Consider the following 15,977-nt stretch of genomic DNA (forward strand, 5'->3'; position numbering starts at 1 on the left):
CAGAATATGGCCCTTAGGGTCACATGGCTTGGGAACTTCTAGAAAGTTCTTGCTGGAGGTGGGTGAATTATTTGTCCCCTACCCCAGCAAAACCAAAACTAAAAAATGTGTGGGAATCAGCTACATAAAATCTGCCTAGCTCTCAGACCTGTGCTCAATCTAACATGCCCTCCTGCCTTTAGTGGCTCACCCCTTCCTCTTTTTCCTCCCTTTGTACACTCCCCTGCAAGTGTGACTTTTTGAGGGATTGTGGCTTTTTTGCATGTGTGTAGATGTTTCAGTGAGAAACATTGCCAGTTGAAACATCTGTGAAAAAATATTTATATTGAGGATACAAAATCTCATGAACCAAAGTGCTGAAAACTTTCCCTCAACTTTTGACACAACTAATGTTGCTCCAGGAAAATTAAAAGTTACAGTATATTTCATTGCATACACAATATGGCCACATTCATAGCAAACAGGACACAGAAGAGGGAGTGACTTGAGGCTGGTGGGTAGAACACCACATGTCTACACTTAAAACACAGCATCAGTGCAGCTGCGTTACTGTAGGATTTTAATGAAGATGCGCTAAGCTGATGGGAGAAATCTCTCCTGTTGGCATAGTTAATCCACATCCCCAAGTGGAGTCTGTGGGAGACATAGTGCTGGCTACACAGGGAGACTAGGTCAGTATAACTACATGGCAAATGGGTCTGAAAAATCCATAGGTATACTGATATAGGTCTGTAGTGTAGACCAGATCTTAAGCTAGAGAGCTGTATTGCTGGAGGAATACATGCACCTTTTCTCTAGCCTGAGGCATCTTTGGAGACAAATTATGATGGGGACATGAAGGAAAGGCCAAATCTGGAAATCCTTCTCTCATCATATGACAATGGTAAAGAATCACTGAAAGAATTGCTTTCTTCCAACACTGAGCAAGGAACATGATTAGAATAAGGAAAACAATATTGTCCTTAAGGCCTGCCTCTCTCGCGCTCTGCTTCACTGCAGAACTTCTGCTTAAAATGTTCCCAGCCTGTCATAAACAGATAGCTAAGGGTTAATGTCTCTCACCTGAAAAAAAAAGTAACCTGAAGCACCTGACCAGAGGACCAATCAGGAAACCAGATTTTTTCAACTCTGGGTGCAGGGAAGGTTGTGTCTGGGTCTTTGTCTTCTGCCTGTCCCTCTCAGCTTTGGGAAGGATTTTCTATTTCCTGCTTTCTAATCTTCTGTTTCCAAGTTGTAAGTACAAAATTTAGTAAGGCAGTAAGGTTTTTATTGTTTTTCTTTTGTATTTACATGAATATAGTTGTTGGAGTGCTTTGATTTGTATTCTCTTTGAATAAGGCTGTTTATTCAATATTCTTTTAAGCAATTGACCCTGTATTTGTCACCTTAATACAGGGAGACCATTTTTATGTATTTTTCTTTCTTTTTATATAAAGCTTTCTTTTTAAGACCTGTTGAAGTTTTCTTTACTGGGAAACTTCAGGGAAATTGAGTCTGTACTCACCAGGGAATTGGTGGGAGGAAGAAGTCAGAGGGAGATCTGTGTGTTAGATTTATTCGCCTGACTTTGCATACCCTCTGGGTGAGGGGGGAAAGAGAGATTAACTCTGGGTAATTCTGTTCTCCAGGACTGGGAACGGGGAGGGGGGAGTCCCTCTGTTTAGATTCACAGAGCTTGTGTCTGTGTATCTCTCCAGGAGCACCTGGAGGGGGGAAGGGAAAAAGGTTTATTTCCCTTTGTTGTGAGACTCAAGGGATTTGGGTCTTGGGGTCCCCAGGGAAGGTTTTTGGGGGGACCAGAGTGCCCAAAACACTCTAATTTTTTGGGTGGTGGCAGCAATACCAGGTCCAAGCTGGTAACTAAGCTTGGAGGTTTTCATGCTAACCCCCATATTTTGGACACTAAGGTCCAAATCTGGGACTAGGTTATATGACACAGCCCCTCCTGCCTGGCTTCTTACTACAGTTGTAAAGCACCCGAGCACACACCCTTACAGCTCTGAAGTGGAAATGACAGGCTTGTTTTTCTCATGCAGGGTTTTATAAACTTTTGACTTCTTGGCCTTCAGCACCTGTGGCTGATTCTTTCCATTTCTTAAAACAATCACTGACACCTGCTTAAACATCTGTCTCTTGCAGGCCACCTTCAGCTTAGTGCCATTATACAATTTCAGATTCTTGGCTTTAAGGCAATGGGCTGCGTAAGTCAAAGCAGAGACGCTGTCATTTAAACAACTATTTATACTTACTGTAATTGCCATCTTGGCATTTTCATTTTAGAGATTATTTTGGAGGGTTTTTCCCTTGTATTTTGCCTTTTAAAACAAAACAAGGGAAATTGTTATTATGCTGTGATAGTAAAGAGGATATTTGCAACCTGATATATAAAGCTCTAATGGAAAATATTTATCCCAAAGGGCCTTTCTTAAGTTGTCCAACCTTCAGAGGGAAGGTTAACACACCAGTCTTAATTTACTCCAGGGGCCACAGTCCTGTCAGAGGTCTTTAAAAATGCATGATCTTACATAACACATACAACAGCATGAAATGGAGTGCGTACAGCTTTACCGTGAAGCTGCATGGAGACTATAAGAGAGGATGTTCAAGGGCCAGCAGCCAGGCTGATCTGTTTCTGTGGGGTTTAATGTCTGCATGGTTCTGTTTACAAAAGAATGAAATCCCTAGCTTCCAATTTGAATGTCACTAATCATCTGCAACCTTAGTACAGCATAGAAAAACATGAACTCTGTCCCCGTCTCATTTCCATCCCACTCCTCTTTTCCTTTCTCCTTTGAATTGCTTGCACTGCTTGCCAGTATAGTACTGCCTGATAACTGGCTGCCAGGCTGAGTTTTTCGCAAGTTTGCCACGTTGCAGTGACAGGACCATGTCAGGGGCCAGATGCTTCAGAGTAAATAAATAGCACATCTGGGGCTTGGAAGTGGGCCAGCGCCATATTATGGAAAAAGCTGGTGAGGAAACATAGCCAAAGAATACACAGCTGGAAACCATTAATTCTGGGAGAAAAGAAAAAGAAAAACACTGGAGAGAAAAATCTAGGATTACTAGTGTTTGAAATCTTGTGCATTGTAACTGCAAAGAAACAAGGGGCTCCGTTTATACAGCAGTTGAATTAATAGCATTCCTGAAAAATTGATAGTTTACAGTAATTGACCTCAAATAACATAAGGGCTGATCAGGGTGGGAGGTTTGACTCCTCGCTGTCTAGCTTGCTTGACTGTATTTGGTAATATCTTAGCTATGTGAATGCATGAACAAGACTAGTGGTGGGCCTGCAGCGTGGTGGTGGTGGTGATGGTGCAGTAGGGCTGCCCTTGTGGAGACTTGCTGTTGGGAAACACTGCAGGTTCCCAGGCCCCAGGGTGTGTCTGCCCTAGATGTGGGAAGTGTTAAGAATCTGAAAAGGAGGTGGATGCTCCCATTGCGTCATTCATACAGCAGTGGGAGTAGCACTCCTGATAGATGATTCATGCAACTGAATCAGCAGTGGATGTGAAGGGGATGCTCCCACTCGTTTTCTGAGCCAGAGGCTAAACATCACACTGATTTCACCAGAGGGGTGGTGAGAAGAACTTAAATAAGGGCAAACTGGGACAAAGCAGGAAAAACAGAAATAAAGACATGCATGGCTGTTTTGAAGGCCTTGAATTACAAGGAACATCTAAATAAAAATACACTGGCTTTGGCATGACCCTCAGTAATTATCTGAAACTGTGTTCCAAATGAAACATACATCATGCTGCAAAGCTTTCTCCTTTTGGTATGGGCACCAGTCTGAGCATTGGGTAGCTTAAGAACTACCAGTCTAATGCCATACAAGACACAGTCCATGTTCCTGGACTTCTAGCGTGGGATAACTGTGTAACAACTTTTTTACTGCAAGCTGCAAGCTAATTAGTGACTGTTTCTCCCCCCCGCCACCCTCTCAGAACAAGATGACAATTGACTGCAGCTAGTAGCTAGCCAGGCCAAGGTATCAGGTATTGTGTATGTAAAACAAAATACGGTATGTGCTTGTATAATATTATGTTCACAATGAACTTGGGGGGAGAGGAGGAGTTAAATCTATCTACCTACCTACCTACCTATTTATCTTCATTGCCAGCCTCCTACTCTCTCTGGTACATACTAATTCAGATTTGTCATTGCCTAAATATAATATGTAGTGATGGACATGAAACAAAGCCCCAGATCAAAACAGTCCCATATGGGGAAGTTCATATCCTTACCCTGTCTCTGCAATAGGACCACTCTGTTGTTTATATAGAAACGGGGTCTTTGCTTCACCTTTACATTTTTAAGAATTTCACTGTGGTGCCAGCACAGCAGCCATTTTGTTTTCTAACTGTTTCAGGTAATTCTATAGTGCATCTTACTGTAGTATCTGAGCACCTCACAATCTTTAATGTACTTATCCTCATACCCATGTGAGGTACAAAATTGTTATTATCCCCATTTTACAGTTGGGGAACTGAGGCACAGAGAAAGTGACTTGCCCAAAGTTACACAGCAAGTGCATGGTGGAGCAAAGGATGGAACCTAATTCTCACATGTTCTAGGCCAGTTTCCTAAATACTGGGCTATCCTTCCGCTCCACTCTTATACTAACTCACTCTGCTTGCTCATTGAGCTTTTTTCTTTCTTATTGCTGCATTTACCTTAAATTCAAATATGGCAGTTTTGACTGAAAGTAAATTGTTGCTCTTTGTGTATGGAAAAACAAACCTGAATGCAAATGCTTTTGAATATGCAGAAGTTGAAATCCAGCTCCAAACTTTGTTGCTTGGGTCCATTTCCAGTAACAAGTGACTAAAACAAAAAATTGTGTGTTTGGCTTCACAGAAACTATTTGCTCCATGTCTCATTTGTTTATTAGTGCTATTTGCTACTCTTATGATGGTAAGCTATAAAGGCCCCAATAAGTACTGTACTAACAGAATAAGTTACATATACAATAATTGGGCTCAGGACAAGGATATCTAAGTGAAATTCTTTGGCCTGTCTAATTCAGGAGGTCAGGCTAGATGATCTAATGATCTCTTCTGTCCATAAAATCTGTGCCTCCATAGAATAGAAAGTCCCTGCTCCAAAGCATTAATATGATTTTAAAAAAACTTTATCATTTTCCCCACAAATTTAAAAACGAAAGTGAAATTTTCTTTTTTTTTCAAATGGTTCACACCAAAAGCTAGCCATCTAAGTTCTTACTAAGTCACCCAAATACCTAATTTAAAATCCTATATGTAATGTAAGATAGACTCACGAATTTAGCAATACCATTTTGGCTTGACTGTTCAGATAATCCTATAATATGTATTAATAATAAGTACAATGTGTCATTTTTTTTTTATAGTTTGGATATATGTGGTTGTTACTATGTATATGTGTGACCCTTCTGTCAGCTGTTAACATAAAAAAGGACTGGATTCAATATATCAAAGGTCTCTCTAGACAAATAATTGGACCAACTTGTGGCCCAACTCAGAGTTTCTGGGATCACGAACTGCCTTTTCTGGTCAACCTTAAAGAGCAATATTGCTTTATTAACATACACTGAGTCTGTGTATGAAACAAGAAAAACTATATCAGGAAAAAAATGATACACAACATCAACTTGGGAAAATACAGCCTCGGAATAGATATAGAATGATAAATAAAACACTCCTCCATAGTGACGTTGTGAGTAGTCTGTTAGCTTGGTTCCCCATCCACTAGTGTGAATGTCCAATAGGCAAATGTCCCTTTACTGTATCATTTCCCCCTTCCCAATATGCTGAACTCTACTCACATTTTGGTGTCAGTGAGTAGCATAGCACCAGAGTCCTGGAATGCACTGAGGCAGGCACCTCTGCAGCAGGTGCAGCTCCAGGCCCCAGCTCGCCAAGCGCGTGCTTGGGGCAGCATGCCGTGGGGGCACTCTGCCTTCGGCGGCATGCCTGCGGAGGGTCTGCAGGCATCTCACTTTCTCCCTGCTGCCACCACCCGTGATGAACCCCAAGTAACTAGTTATACCATCTTTCCATCTGTTTAGTGTCTCTGGCAGGGCCAGCTCCAGGGGTTTTGCCACCCCAAGCAGCCCCCCCCCGAAAAAAAAGGCTGCGATCGTGATCTGCGGCAATTCAGTGGGAGGTCCTTCACTCCAAGTGTGAGTGAGGGACCCTCTGCCGAATTGCCGCAGAATACCTGAAAGTGCTGCCCCGCTCCAGAGTTGCCGCCCCAAGCACCTGCCTGATAAGCTGGTGCCTGGAGCCGGCCCTGGTCTCTGGAATAATAGAAAGGAGCCAGCAGGAGGGAAGTGAAGCTCTGGACTGATGCTTTCATGTGACTCTAAATGGTTTTCCCTGTGAAGCATATCATAAAGGAGAAATCAGACAGTATAACAGAAAACCCAACGACCAAACAGACTGGAATTCTCTGAAAAACATGTGCTATGCCCCAAAGTGTAGAACATCACTTGATTGCGCAGTCAGCAGAACATTATGTTTGTAGGAGTTCATTTCCTTTGGAGTTCTGTACAGTAAGATTCATAGGCTGAGTTAATCAACAAAGTAGCTGATTATACAATGACTTCATATTCTGAGGGATTAGTGAGTACCTCTGTGACGTTCCCCTGGTGTTATCTGGACTGGTGATCTGCTAGGCCACTCCAGTCCTTGACTCTGGGAGCCAGCCTTACCCTGCTCTGCTGTGAGAACCCCCATTCTCGGGCTGTTCACGCGCCACCTCTAGCATGTAAGATGCTCCCAGCTACATGAGTGAGCACTTTTGGCCAGCTGCTGCTTGCATTGTGCAACTGAGTGACACTAGACAATATCTCTTGGACCCAGACACAACTCTAGGAACCTCCATCTTGCAGGGTCCATTTATGCCCACTGGATGCTGCAAGCTTATATGAGTTCATCAATTTAACAAAGAAATTGATATGTACCAGGCTTGTTATCCCAAGGGGAGTCTCTGATATGCTTCAAACCAAAGGCACTGCTTCAGGTAGAATAAACAAACACATTTATTAACTACAAAAGATAGATTTTAAGGGATTATAAGTCAAAGCACAACAAGTCAGATTTGGTCAAATGAAATAAAAGCAAAACAGATTCTAAGCTGATCTTAACACTTTCAGTGCCCTTACAAACTTAGATGTTTCTTATCACAGGCTGGCTGGTTGCTCCTCAGTCAGGCTCTCCCCTTTGACCAGCGCTTCAGTCGCTTGGTGGTGGTGTCTGTAGATGGAATTGGAAGAGAGAGAGCATGGCAAATGTCTCTCCCTTTTATCATGTTCTTTCTTCCCTCTTCACTTTACCCCCCCCTTTCAGAGTCAGGTGAGCATTACCTCATCATAGTCCCTGACTGACCAAGGGAAGGCAGGGAGGTGACTCACTAGCGAGTCCAACAAATCCTTTGTGGCTGCCTAGGCCAGTGTCCTTTGTTCCTGTGAGGCTGGGCTGAGTTTGTCACATACATGCCCAGATGAGGTGTGATCTGCCCCTCTGCTCCTGGAGAGTTTTGCCTGGGCTTGTTTTAAGCCATGAGGACATATTTTCAGCCTCATAACTATATACATGAAATTACAACCTATAACAACACTGCTCAGTGCATCATGAGCCTTCTGAAGACACCTGACATGACAAACTTTGAACACAATTATATGGATGAACATGGGGGTGCAGGGTGTTCCCTGAGGAACAGAGTGTCACAATCTCTGATTTTCCTTTTCCTTGGTTTTTGGATAGGGTCAGTAACTTTCTCACATCATACTCTTTGGGGAATTGGTGGTGATCAAGGCAAAACCAATGAACAATGAACAGGTTGCTCCTTAAAGGACCCTGAAGTCTAGGAAATATTCAGCAGAACCATTAATGAACGCTGAAAATAATTATATCTTGGAGTGTAAGCTCTCCACTTGTTCTCAAATGAAGGAAAAGTTAGAAAGGCCACATGTGAGGGGCTACACAAACCCCACATTGGACAACAAGGGGTTAAGGAGCTGCTCTGAGCTCTGGTAGCTTCACTCTGCCACACCTGCAAGGCATACACAGGCTGGCTGGAAGAGGAGCTTAAAAGGGAAGCAGAGCAGCTCAGCTCATGCTTCTTAGAGACATTGTTTCAAGTGGCCTGTTGTGGAGAATTCTGCATTCATTTCACATGATGAATGATTTATTTGCAATCATAAGGGCTAGAACTTTTTTTTAAAATTAAAGTTGATAATCTGGAGTGCAATTTGTAGCTGGCTAAGCCACTGAACAACAGAAAACCTGGAAACATTGAGATATGGGTCACTCACTATTTAGATCCCAAAATGGAATTTCTCAATAATTGGTTTGTTCTAATTTAAGAATTTGGTTTTTGTCCATCTGATTGTTTTTTCTGGGGTGAGTTATTGTGTTTTTAAGTGCAAGGTGTCATTATAAAAACCTTAGTTATATTTTCAGTTGTGTCAGACAATATATCAGTTAAGGGTAATTGATTAGCATTATTGGTAGTACTGTAAATGTTTCCCCAATTATTAAAAATGCACAGTGCCTGTTCTTTCTGGGCACTTAATATGCTTGGTGAGGTCTACTCTAACTGTGACGACTGAATGATCTTTTCCAGCATCTTAGCACCTATCTGTATTGAGTATCATTATTTTGGTGTAGGATCATTGTGGTAGGAATTGGACATATGAATCATGGATGACCTGGCTGTATATATTATTGTCACTCTTGTTATTTGTTTGTCTTCACCTGTCTTCTTGGGGTTTTGTCAACTCAGACCTCCTGTACATCCCTTTTAATCAGCTGATGTCTCTTGTAGTGAGGCGCACACTGGGCCTCACTGGTTTAGGCCCCAGTTGCCCCCTCCAATCAGTCATGAACACCTCAGCTTGATGCAGCACCAATTTTCTTTATTTACAGTTGTTTTCCCACCACCACTTTCCACCTATGTACAGGTTTCGCAGCCAACTCTGCCAAGTGCAGGCTCCCATCTCCCTCTGTGCCTGGCCTTTCTCTTCCCCGGCTTCCTTCCAGCCTCTATAGCCCTGGGTAATGAGGCTGGCAGGTGCAGCCCATTGCCAGGCAGACACAGGGCTCCAATCCATTCCCCCTGATTGGGGCTGGAGTGGCAGGGGCTGATTAAGTGCTTCTCACTCAGTTCTCTGTCACATCTCCACTGTTAGCTTTACTATAATATCCAAACAAGTGGCTGAAGGGATTCCAAGAATGGGTGAGCTGAAGCCTCAAACAATCACTTCATAGATTTCTTCCAGAAACGTTCTGTAGAATTCCTGGCTTAGGGGTATATACTTGGTACTTTACAGCTTTCTGTAACTTACAAAAACTGAGTTCACATGGGAAGTCTAGGCTTGCAACTGTGGGGAAACTTTCACTTCAACCTGACTGTTTCTATAAGCCATGTCAATCAATCTCTTGCAATCTACAATAAATGGAATTATGGCTCTCCTAGAGGTTGACCAGACATTCTTTTGGCCAAATAAAATGGTTTCCCTTGCCAGCTTATGAGTACATCATGCAATTGTATTATTCCCCTCAACAGTCTCTTATTCATTAGTGTATGCTGAGTGCTAGTGTTAATTGCTTTCTAGTCCCATTCCTGTATGGCAACTGTGCTTATTAATTACTACCTGGTGGTCTGCAGCTTTTGTTTGTGTTGTCACGAGTGCCTTTTTGGTTTAGCAAAGCTCAGTTCCCATAAACAGTCTGTTGGCTTCTTGTAAGGTTGTGTAGGTAGGGATAGTACATGGGTTGCATGAGTTGGATGATTAATTTCTTTTTGGGTGATTAATCTTTTCTCTTGTCTCTTCTGGATTTCTTATACTTGCATTACATCCCTCAAAGTGTCTTCAACCACAAGACCGGCATGAAGACCCTTACGTGCTTAATTTGCATATGAATTTACAACAATGTGTTTAGAGCTGGATTTTCAACTAGTCTGTTTGTTGTATTTACTTTTTCTGCAGTCTTTCGTAATTGTTTGTTATAGTCTTGTTCATTTCCCACACTGATAACCTGACCCTACCTGAGGAAGAGCCTGCCCAATAAAAGATATTACCACACCCACTTTGTCTCTCTAATACCCTCGGACCAACATGGCTACAACACTGTATATCTACTCCTGAATGTCTTTCACAGTACTGATCCAGCGTTGTAGATAACTGGCCATTTCACAGATATATAGTTTTTAAAGCTGATAACCAGTTCTATTTCCTCGGACTGTAATTTCCATGAAAAATATATAACACTTGGAGACAGTATACAACCTCTTGGGCAGAGATTCATTTTCTTTTTGTCATCCTTCACTGTCTATCCAGTTTTACAAACTTATGGTAGAATTAGCATCTGTTTAGAATTTTTCCTGGAATAGTAAAGTCTTTCTTTGAACACAGGATGGTTTCCCACAAAGCGTTAGCCAAGTACTACTGATACTCATATTTTCTATGATTACTACTGAAACTTCGTACACACCTTTCCAATGTGCTAATCAAGATAAACAGAAATGCTAGACAAAAACATTGCTACCATCCAAATAAAAATTTCAAACCATACATCTTATACATTATTCATAGGTATGACATGGTATTTTAACTGGTAACTGTCAGTGCACCAGCAACTTTCAATCACTATTTTACTTGTCATTAAAGTATTCTGAGGCATGTTTTGAACATTAATTCATAGAACCATAGAAGTGTGTGACTGGAAGGGACCTCAGTAGATCATCCAATCCAGTCCCCTTCTGATTCCTTCTGATCTTTTGTTTCAAAGGGAGTACTTGTCTCTGATAATTTATTTAAATTTCCTGTTTCTTAACTCATTTTTTTTAATGCTGGTTGGTCCAGGCTTGTGTTATTTTCTATGTTCAAACAAAACTACCCCTTACTTGATCTCCTATTTTCTATAGTCAAGTGTGCAAGTCTTAACTCAATTAACACAAGTGTGCAGATTGGTTTAGTTGTATGTTGGTTTAGTTGTATGTTTCCTTAGCTCTGCTGTGAAAAGAAAGCAGAGCTAAGGAAATTATTTCTGGAGGCAGCAGCATTCCGTTCAATAGGAGAAGATTCCTTTCTTTTCTAAAAAAATAAAAGAAAGAACTAGAAAAAAACCAAGAAGAAAGTTTATTTTCTTAGTGGCAGCCAAGAAATTGTATTTTGCAATAAATCAAAAACTTCCTCTGTTTGCCCACAAAATTACTTTAAAAACAGATCCCAGAACTGGCTTCCTTTCTTGGTGCACTGAAATTCCTAGATTGCATCTCCACTTTTGAAGAGTGAACTAGCTTCTGTTGATATGCAACCCACAGGTGTTTAATGGCGGTGTAGATATACCCTTTGAGATGCGAGGCTATTGGACCAGGGCCGTGATGGATGCTTCCCTAGTGACAGTGAACTTCCAGCAGAGAGGCTGGAGACTAGGAAGAGCAGGGGTGGACTCCAGCTGGAAGGACTGCAGTGGCTGCCCAGGCAGAATAACAGGAGAAGGCCTAAGAAGAGCCCAGGTGCAGCAGAAAGCATCAGAGTGTGGTATATGTTATGTTGATGGACTAGATGTGGTAGGATTTTAAGGACTAGACTCACTGGGGTGACAAATGAACCAGGTTTGGGGGCTTTTGTTATAGATTACTCCCACTAGGTTTTTGGAATAAACCAGCGCCAAGAAGGCATGTTATTGAGGCAAGAGAGTCTCTTGGAGTCCTTAGGAGTCTGAAAGGGAAAGTGGGATGGCATCTCTGGCATTAGGGTGCCCAGTTACAAAGGGGCACTTGAGGATGTGGAGGAATCATTCATAGCCTCTCTTCTGAGTCAGCCAATCAGTGCAAAAAATGTTGGTGAGTTTATGATGTAGGAGCTACAACTGAGATGCACCAAACTGCTCTCACACAGGAGCCACCAAAAACCCATTTAATGGAACCAACTTTCAGTCTCTGCTAAGACAGGCTAGAATCAAACTGGTAAGTGGAGACTGTTAAATATTAGGGAAAAAAATGTCCCTGTTCTTTGTTGAAAAGGTTGGAAATTCAAAATTTTTCAACTGGCTCTCCCAGGGATGCTGGAACAACTTGTATAGTGGGGTGCTGAGATTCACTGATCCAAATTGTAAACCCTGTATATGATGGAAACCACTTCAAACCTAGGGGTGCAGAAGCACCCCCTGAACCTCTAATTTCAGCACCTATGGGCTCTCCTGATCTACAGATGCAGCATATTATCAGTGCCGTGAAACTCCCAGGGCTGGTCTACACTGGGGGGGAAATCGATCTAAAATACGCAACTTCAGCTACCTGAATAGCATAGCTGAAGTTGAAGTAGCTTAGACTGAGTTACCTACCATCCTCACGGTGCGGGATCGACATCCACAGCTCCCCCTGTCGACTCCGCTACCACCATTCGCGTTGGTGGAGTTCCGGAGTCGACAGGAGCTCATTCGGGGATCGATATATCGCATCTAGATGAGACGCGATATATCGATCCCTGAGAAATCGATTGCTACCCGCGGATATGGCCGGTAGCGAAGACGTAGCCCCAGTCCTTCAATGAATGTTAACTTAAAAAGGAGTCTACACTACGCGTTTAAACCGATTTTTGCAGCATTAAACCGATTTAACGCTGTACCCATCCACACAACGAGGCCCTTTATATCGATATAAAGGACTCCTCTTTAAATCAGTTTATGTACTCCTCCCCAATGAGAGGAGTAGCGCTAAAAATCGGTATTACCATATTAGATTAGGGTTAGTGTGGCCGCAAATCGACGGTATTGGCCTCCGGACAGTATCCCACAGTGCACCACTGTGACCGCTCTGGACAACAATCTCAACTAGGATTCACTGGCCAAGTATGCAGGAAAAGCCCCGCGAACTTTTGAATTTCATTTCCTGTTTGGCCAGTGTGGAGCTCTGATCAGCACAGGTGACCATGCAGAGCTCATCAGCACAGGTAACAATGCAGTCTCCTGAGAATCAAAAAAGAGCTCCAGCATGGACTGCATGGAAGGTACTGGATCTGATCGCTATATGGGGAGAGGATTCTGTGCTAACAGAACTATGTTCCAAAAGATGAAATGAAAAAATATTTGAAAAAATTTCCAGGGCTATGATGGAGAAAGGCCACACCAGGGACTCAGTGCAGTGCAGAGTGAAAGTTAAGGAGCTCAGACAAGCCTACCAGAAAACCAAAGAAGCAAACGGAAGGTCCGGGGCAGGGCTGAAAACATGCCGCTTCTATGCTGAGCTACATGCAATTCTAGGAGGGTGTGCCACCAGTATCCCACCCCTGTCCGTGGATTCTGAGGTGGGGGTGGCTGAGGATTCTGTGGACGGGGAAGATGAGGAGGAGGAAGAGGAGGACGAGCTTGCAGAGAGCACACAGCACTCCATTAGCCCCAACAGCCAGGAGCTTTTTCTCACCCAGATGGAATTACCCTCCCAGCCCTCCCAAGCCACTAGCCCAGACAGTGAAGCCATGGAAGCGACCTCTGGTGAGTGCACCTTTGTAAATATAAAATATGGTTTAAAAGCAAGCATTTTTTAATGATTGATTTGCCCTGAGGACTTGAGATGCATTCACGGCCAGTAGAGTTATTGGAAAAGTTTGTCAACATGTCTGGGGATGGAGCGGAAATCCTCCAGGGACGTCTCCAGGAAGCGCTCCTGGAGGTACTCCAAAAGCCTTTGCAGAAGGTTTCTGGGCAAGGCAGCCTTATTCCGTCCACCATGGTAGGACACTTTACCACGCCATGCATGTAGCAAATAATCAGGTATCATTGCATGACAAAGCATAGCTGCGTATGGTCCCGGTGGTTGCTGGCATTCAAGAAACATCCGTTCTTTCTCTTGCTGTGTTATCCTCAGGAGAGTGATATCGTTCATGGTAACCTGGTTGAAATTCAGGAATTTAAGTAAGGGGACAGAGATGGCCATTCCTACTGGGCTGTTTGCCTGTTGCTTAAAAGAAATCCTTCCTTGCACGTAGCCAGGCGGGAGGAGAGGAATAGCGCTGAGCTTTTTCACGATTGGCTATCAGGGATCTTCCCTGCTACCAGCCACGTGGTGGAGGGGGGGGAAAGGGTGGTGATTAGCAGTGATCTTCCATGATACCAGCTATGCGGTGGGGGGAGGGGTAAAGTGATCATCCCACAGAATTGGAAGGGGGAGTGGCTTCTGCTGCTGCATGTTAACAGGAAAGAAGCATCACTGAATGGGATTTGCTTGGTATTTGGGAAAGGAGGGCACTGTGTATATGAAGGCTGCAGAAGCCGGAAGACAATGGCTTACCATGGCCGCAGGCAAGCTGAATTCTGATTCCCGGGCCTGCGTCTGTGAGATCTGTAACACCAGAGCCGCAGGCACTCAATATTAAGATGCAAAATGCGACCTTGTAGTGAAATCACATGTGCTATGTAAGGTGAAAAGTGTTGTTCACTGTGAAAGAGTATAACCATTGTTCTGTAAAATGTATCTTTTTAAAATACTTCTCTCCCTTTTTTCCCTCCCTCATGCGGCTGCACATTTGACAGCTACTCCATCCCGAAGGCTATCTCAGATAAGGCGGAGGAAAAAGAAGACGCGAGACGAAATGTTCTTGGAAATCATGGAAGTAACCCGCAATGAAAGAGCTCATCTGAATGAGTGGAAGGACGTGGTATCAAATTACAGGAAAGATGCCAGTGAACGTGAGGACAGGAGGGACCAACATGAGGATGGGAGAGAAGCTTGAGATGAGAGGTGGTGGCAGGAAGATCAAAGGTGTAGGCAGGAAGATCAGCGGTGGCGGGATGCAACGCTGGGGCTGCTGCGTGATCAAACTGATATCCTCCAATGTCTGGTGGAGCTTCAGGAAGAGCAGCGGGGTCACAGAGTGCCGCTGCAGCCCCTGTGTAACCACCCTCACCACTCACCATGTTCCATATCTTCCTCACCCAGACATGTAAGAACGTGTGGGGGAAGGCTTTGTGCACCCACCCACTCCACCCCCGTGGACAGCCCAACCAAAAGGCTGTCATTACATTGAAATGTTTTTAGTAGCCTTTTCCTTCCCTCCTATCCTCCTCCCAAACCACACCCGGGATACCTTGTCATTTCCCTCCCTCTTTTTATAATGACTTTTTAATAAAGAATACATGATTTTTAAATGATAGTGACTTTATTTCCTTAAGCAAGCTGTAATCCAAGGGCGAGGGTGGATTGCTTACAGGGAATGAGTCAATCAAGGGGTGGGGGTTCATCAAGGGGAAACAAACACAGCAGTCACACTGTACCCTGGCCCGTGATGAAACTCAGTTTCAAACGATGAAACTCATTTTCAAAGCTTCTGTGATGCGCACTGCTTCCTGGTGTGCTCTTTCAATCGCCCTGGTGTCTGGCTGCGCGTAATCAGCGGCCAGGTGATTTGCCTCAGCCTCCCACCCCGCCATAAAGGTCTCCCCCTTACTCTCACAGAGATTGTGGAGCACACAGCAAGCAGCAATAACAAAGGGGACATTGGTTTGGCTGAGGTCTGAGCGAGTCAGTAATATGCGCCAGCGCGCCTTTAAACGGCCAAATGCACATTCTACCACCATTCTGCACTTGCTCAGCCTGTAGTTGAATAGCTCCTGACTACTGTCCAGGCTGCCTGTGTATGGCTTCATGAGCCATGGCATCAAGGGGTAGGCTGGGTCCCCCAGGATAACGACAGGCATTTCAACATCCCCAACAGTTATTTTCTGGTCTGGGAAGTAATTCTCTTGCTGCAGCTGTTTAAACAGAATAGTGTTCCTGAAGACGCGAGCGTCATGAATCCTTCCTGGCCATCCCACGTGGATGTTGGTGAAACGTCCCTTGTGATCCACCAGTGCTTGCAGCACCATTGAAAAGTACCCCTTGCAGTTTACATACTGGGTGCCCTGGTGCTCCGGTGCCAAGATAGGGATACGGGTTCCATCTATGGCCCCCCCACACACAGTTAGGGAATCCCATTGCAGAAA

The sequence above is a fragment of the Gopherus evgoodei genome, chromosome 2 (assembly GCF_007399415.2).
Source record: "Gopherus evgoodei ecotype Sinaloan lineage chromosome 2, rGopEvg1_v1.p, whole genome shotgun sequence".
Taxonomy (NCBI): Eukaryota; Metazoa; Chordata; order Testudines; family Testudinidae; genus Gopherus; species Gopherus evgoodei.